The 6,777-nt window shown below is 42.1% G+C and overlaps 1 pseudogene; it reads right to left on the bottom strand.

Moving 5' to 3' along the window:
* Positions 1-3,486: 3,486 nt before the first annotated feature.
* On the bottom strand, positions 3,487-3,838 carry LOC120223668 (annotated as a pseudogene).
* Positions 3,839-6,777: the final 2,939 nt, after the last annotated feature.

The following is a 6,777-nucleotide window of genomic DNA, read 5'->3' on the forward strand; positions in this document are numbered from 1 at the left end:
TATATCCTGCCACTCCTTTCTGGCCTGCCAAGTTTCTGTAGAAGAAACTTGGTCTGCTGCAAACCTGATACATCTTCCTTCGTAGGTTAAGGATTTTCTCCCCTTGTTGCTTTCAAGATTCTTTCCTTGCCTGAGTATTTTGTGAATTTGACCATAATATGCCTTGTTGATAGTTGATTTTTGTTGAAACCTGTGGGAGTTCTCTGTGCTTCCTCGATTTGATGTCTGTGTCTTTCCCCAGGTTAAGAAAGTTTTCCACTATGATTTGCTCACATAGCCCTTCTCTCTTCATCTTCTTGGACCCCTATGAATCTGATGTTGTTCCTTTTTAATAACTGATTGATTTCTCTTATTCTTTTTTTTTAATTTTTAAAATGTTTTTTATTTATTTCTGAGAGAGAGAGAGAGAGAGACAACACGAGCAGGGTAGGGTCAGAGAGAGAGGGAGACACAGAATCTGAAACAGGCTCTAGGCTCTGAGCTAGCTGTCAGCACAGAGCCTGATGTGGGGCTCAAACCCATGAACCGTGAGATCATGACCTGAGCCGAAGTCGGACACCTAACCAACCGAGCCACCCAGGTGCCCCTGATTTCTCTTATTCTTAAATCATGCTCTTTTGGGGGCGCCTGGGTGGCTTAGTCAGTTAAGCGTCCGACTTTCGCTTAGGTCATGATCTCGCGGTTTGTGGGTTCGAGCCCCGCGTCGGGCTCTGTGCTGACTGCCGGCTCAGAGCCTGGAGCCTGTTTCGGTCTGTGACTCCCTCTCTCTCTGACCCTCCCCTGCTCACGCTGTCTCTCTCTCTCTCTCCTAGAAATAAATAAAACATTAAAAAAATTAAATCATGCTCTTTTGTTTTACTCTTCCTCGTTTTTTCTGCTTCATTATTCTCCATAGGTTTGTCCTCTATACTGCTGATTTGCTGCTCTGCCTCACCCATCCTTGCCACCGTGGCATCCATTCGAGATTGAAGTTCAGTTATAGCATTTTTTATCTCATCCTGACTAGCTTTTACTTCTTTTATCTCCATAGAGAGGGATTTTAATCTAGTTTCGACACCAGCTAGTATTTTTATCATGATGATTCTATATTCTGATTCAGGCATCTTGCTTGTATCTGTGTTGGTTAAGTCCCTGGCTAACATTTCTTCCTACTCTTTCTTTTGGGGTGATTTCCTTCATTTCATCATTTTGGAGGAAGAAAAGGAATTAATAAGGCAAAAAAATTTTAATTAAAAAATTGAAAACAACTCATACAAAGAAAAATCAAATAAATGATGCTAGATCCTAGGTGTGCTTGGTCTGGTTATCAAAATGAACTTGATTGATTGGAGAAAAAAATGGGAAATTTAAAATTAAAAAATTAAAAGCAACACATCCACACATACAAAATCAAATAAATGATGCTAGATCCTAAGTGTGGTTATTGAAAGGATCTTGATCGAATGGAGAAAATAGGGGGAAAATTAAAATTAAGAAATTAAAAACAACACACACACATAATTAAATAAATGACGCTAGATCCTAGGTGTGTTTGGTCTGGTTATTGGAAAAAAGCTTCATTGATTAGAGAAAAAAGGGAAAATTTTTAAAATTAAAATTAAAAACAATACTCATGTACACACAAAATCAAATAACTGATGCTGGATCCTAAGAGTGTTTCGGTCTGGTTATTGAAAGGAACTTGACTGATTACAGAAAAAAGGGAAAAAGGAGAAAAAAGGAAAAAAGAAAACATGGAGGAGCGTACTTGTGGGGATGAGCACTAGGTGATATATGGAAACCAACTTGACAATAAACTATTAAAAAAAAGAAACAAAACAAAACAAAATGTTTTAAAATTTGAGAAAATGAATACAATGAAATAGAAAAACTTGAACTGATGAAAGTAAAATAGAATTTGAAAAATTTACAAAAAAAGTAAAATATTCAGTTGAAAAAATAAAGGAAAATATTTTTAATAAAAATTGAAAATAAAAATAAAAATTTTAATTATCTTTGTATTCAAGTAAAAGAAAAGAAATGAAAAAGAAAGAAAAGAAAGAAAACAGAAAATTTAATAGATGGGCCAGTGAACAGACTGAAATACTATTGATATTACATTGCTTTCCCCTAGAAGTCAAATTATGAAGCACTTTATAGTCCATAAACTAAGCAGGTGGAGAGATTATTGGCGTTCCTGAAGAGCGAGGTTGGCCCAGGTGGGCAGGGCTTAGTGTAATGGCTCTGTTCTCCACTAGATGGCGCTGCTTAGCCTACTGGGGTGGATTGTTGTGGCACCTGTAGGCGTGTATGCGCATGCTCCGGTGGAGTGAAAATGGCCTCTCCCAGGTATCCAGTGTAGTGTCAGAACTATGCTCCCCCCCACCAGGAAATGGGCAACAGTCCTTTGTCTTTGGTTTATGTCTGTAACCATGTTGTCAGGTTGCCAGGTGGCACTTCGCTCCTGAGTTTTATCTGAGATGCGTCTGTATTTCCTGACCCTGTTACTTCTGAGGGACTGAGGCTTTGACCTGCTCAGATTGTCTGGGGGAGGGTCTCACCGAGCAATGGCTCCTACCGGCCATACCCAGGAATGCTACCGAGACCTTACTGCTGCCAATGTCCAGAAACTTGAGGCTGGGTGCCAGCCTGCCTCAGAAAAAGTTCACATGAGCGTGTAGCGGCAGCATTTCCAGGATTATGGGAAATCTCACGTGGCTTGAGGACCTTACATACCCACTCTTCTCCTAGGAATTCACTGTTCCCACCAGAGCACCATTAGGTATTTGAGCTGCGGAGTTTCAGACTCTCTGCTCCCACTGTTTATAGAGTCTTAATAGAATTTAAACCCTCCCCTTTCTCCCTTTTTAATTCAGTCCCTGTGGCTGTTTCCACCTTTCCCTGACTTTCTCTCCAGCTGCTTCTGTGGGGGGTAATTTTCTTGTACTCTTTCCCCATCTCTGTCCTCTCTCTGCAAGCAAAAACACATACATACCCTCTGCATTTCCTCTCTCCCCCAGTTCACCCCTCCATGCCACATACCTGCTGAGTTCTCTGGTTCAGGTTGTGCAGATTGTTGTGTTAATCCTCAAATCAGTTTTCTAGGTGTGCAGGATGGTTTAGCGTTGATCTGGCTGTATTAGATGTATGTGAGACAGAAAAAAGACTTCCATGGTGTTCCACCATCTTGACTCCTTCCCCCACGACTACTTTTTAGAAAGGACACACTGGAGGGGTGCCTGGGTGCCTAAGTCGCTTGAGCATCCAACTTTGCCTCAGGTCATGCTCTTGTGGTTTGTGGGTTTGAACCCTGTGGCGGGCTCTGTGCTGACAGCTCAGAGCCTGGAGCCTGCTTCAGAGCCTGTCTCCCTCTCTCTATGCTCCTCCCCTGCTCACACCCTCTCTCTCTCTCAAGAACAAATAAAGATACAAAAAGTTTTTAATAAAAGGAAAGTACACACTGGTAAATTGTTAAGATAATGGCTTTGTCTGAACACTGTTAGTCTTTCACAGGTCAATACCAATGGTGAAAACATTGACTATACAGTTCATGGTTCTGTTCTCCCATCATAAACTACAGGTTCCATCAGATATGTCATCCCTCAAAACAGGAGCTGGCTGTGTGAAAGCCATATGCGCTCCTCTAGACCACTGCACAGGTCGCGTTGTATTTATAACCATTTCCCAACATAACCAAATGTATTAAGGTTTGCTCCACTATGTTTGCTGTCCATTGATTGATGTTGTTCTGGTTATTATCTTCACCACCAAAGACCCCGTTCATATGTTCTTTAAGGATATTGTTGGCTTTGTCAGCATTGAAGCCAGCTTTGTGGCAGTGGCAGTCGTACTCCTCCATGGTACACTAACCCTCAGGGGGTGGAGTCTTCTCGTGTGTGTGTGTGTGTGTGTTTAAGAATAATTCCTTACCAAAAAAAGAATAATTCCTTACACCAATCCTGAGACATCCCAGTGGTGTAGGGCTAGATTTCCTAGGATTGATGCAAGACCTTTCTGAGTTCTCTCTCTGCCCAATCCTCTGTGAATTATAAGCTTTTCCAGTTTGGCTGGTGGAAACAGTATTGTTCCCATGCCTACATAAGAGCCAGGTTTCATTCCTTCTAATATTTTCCAGTGGCATTTCCTGGATCTTCGGTGGTTTCTTGAGAAGCACGCTCTGATCAGTACAGGGTTGGTGGATATCCAGGGAAGCCTCTGTGTGCTAGTCTGCTTCTCAGTAATTCTGTCCTGTGAACTCTAGCTGCCTTGGTCTCTCAAGACACTTGTCTGCATCTCCTCAACCCAGGAGATCTGCTGGAAACTCTCTCAAGTCAGTGAGCTAGGGTGATCTCAGGGACATCCAGTGTATTGAAAGTCATTGTCTCCTATCTTTTGTTATGTTGTCGGGCTATTTGGAGGCGGGAGGTCGAATCCAATCCTTGATGCTCCATCTTGGCCAGAATCAGAGCGTAATGTTTTTAGAAGGGCCTTTGATGAGTGTTTAATCTATTTTACATATTTGGCTAATTAAATTACTTTAAACATTTTAAGTTACATTTATAAAATTAATACATTACATTTCCTATTAACACTTCCATTGTTTGATTCATAAACAAAATTTTTTTCAAGTACTCAAAAAACTCATAACCTAATACATTAAAATGTATATTTTTAAAAACTTCCCTCAAACCTTCAAGCCTAATACATTATATATATGGTAGATATTACATACTCTTAAATGTTCTAATACTGTTTATAACCTTGGCAAGATTTTCATGTTAAACAACAATTCTAAAGTGGTCACTCAATTATATATTTTATTTTATCTTTTAAATAATTATTTATTTTGAGAGACAGAGGGCTAAGAGTGAGGGAGGGACAAGGAGAGAGGGAGAGAGAGAATCTCAAGCAGATTCCACACTGTCAGTGCAGAACTCAACATGGAGCTTGAACTCATGAACCGTGAGATCATGACCTAAGCCAAAACTAAGAGTCGGACACTTAACCAGCTGAGCCACCTCAGCTGGTTAGAGGCAACCCTCAATTACATGTTTTAAATTGAAACAAGATTGCCACATTAAGCCAAATTCTCTTGAACATTACCAATATCTTAAATCTCAAGGGTGAAAAGTCTTCTTTCTGAGGCTTCACTATTCTGTTGGGGCTCCTTGCTATCTGCCTCCAACTGGCAGAGCAATCAGGACCACCAGGAAAGTTTCTTGGCTGGCCTAGAAATGGCATGCTCAGTTGTGCTCACGTTCCATTATAAAGGACTTAGTCATGGGTAAATGCTTAATTTCTCAAGATCTGACTCCCAAACTGAGCAAGAGCTCCCTTTCCCACAGCTGCAAAATTTGAGGTTGCTCCAAGCTCTCAAAATCTTCAAGACCTTATCCTTCAAACCCTGGTCTTCTAACTTCACCTCTCTGTAAACTAGGTCCTGATGCTTGACTTCTAGACCATGAAAGAAACAATGTGGCCCTTTCCAGGGGCCGAAGTGGGGGTAGGGAGATGAGGGTGGGGAATCACAGAAACTTGGGGACAATAAAGGACTCTCAAATGAGAAGGAATGCTATGGTTCCATAAGACTAACTTCCCTTTCTCCTTTTCAGACCTCTCAGAGGACAGGGCTGTATGGGATGGAGGAGGGTGTGTGACTCAGGGGAATCCCTGGGACCCTCAGTGCACACAGATGAAAGAGATGTATAATGCAGGTGAGGCCCAGAAGCCCTGGAGATGCTGGGAGGGGGCACCTCTGAGTCAAGGGACTGAAAAACTGTTCATAAACCCAACTCCAAATCCCTGGATTTTACAATACATGACCATATGGCTTCTAGGGCCTTAAAACAATTATTATTAATAGATGGTCGGTTAGAGTGGCTAAAATGAACAAATCAGGAGACTCTAGATGCTGGCGAGGATGTGGAGAAATGGGCACCCTCCTACACTGTTGGTGGGAATGTAAACTGGTGCAGCCCCTCTGGAAAACAGTGTGGAGGTTTCTCAAAAAATTAACAATAGAACTCCCCTATGACCCAACAATAGCACTGCTAGGAATTTACCCAAGGGATATAGGAGTGCTGATGCATAGGAGCACATGGACCCCAATGTTCATAGCGACACTCTCAACAATAGCCAAAACATGAAAAGAGCCTAGAGGCGCCTGGATGGCTCAGTCGGTTGAGCATCTGACTTCCACTCAGGTCATATTCCCGCGGTTCGTGGGTTCGAGTCCCATGTCAGGCTCTGTGCTGACAGCTCAGAGCCTGGAGCCTGTTTCGAATTCTGTCTCTCCCTCTCTCTCTGACCCTTCCCTGCTCACACTGTCTCTCTTTCTCTCTCAGAAATAAATAACACATAAAAAAATTAAAAAATAAAGAGCCTAAGTGTCCATCAACGGACGAATGGATCAAGAAGATGTGGTTTACCTATACCATGGAATACTATATGGCAATGAGAAAGAATGAAATCTGGCCATGTGTAGCAACATGGATGGACCTTGAGGGTGTTATGCTGAACGAAATAAGTCAGGCAGAGAAGGATAAATACCATATGTTTGCACGTACAGGAGGATTAGGAGGTACTTAACGGAGGACCGTGGGGGAGAAGAAGGTGGGAAATAGGGGGGAGAGGGAGACAGGCAAACCATGAGAGACTCTTGAATGCTGAGAACAAACTGAGGACTGATGGGTGTGGGGGGGGAGGGGGAGATGGGCATGGAGAAGGGCACTCGTGGGGGATGAGCACTGGGTGTTATATGGAAACCAACTTAACAATAAACTATTTGTAAAATAAATA

Source organism: Hyaena hyaena, unplaced genomic scaffold, assembly GCF_003009895.1.
Source record: "Hyaena hyaena isolate Hyena2069 unplaced genomic scaffold, ASM300989v1 scaffold_1030, whole genome shotgun sequence".
Taxonomy (NCBI): Eukaryota; Metazoa; Chordata; class Mammalia; order Carnivora; family Hyaenidae; genus Hyaena; species Hyaena hyaena.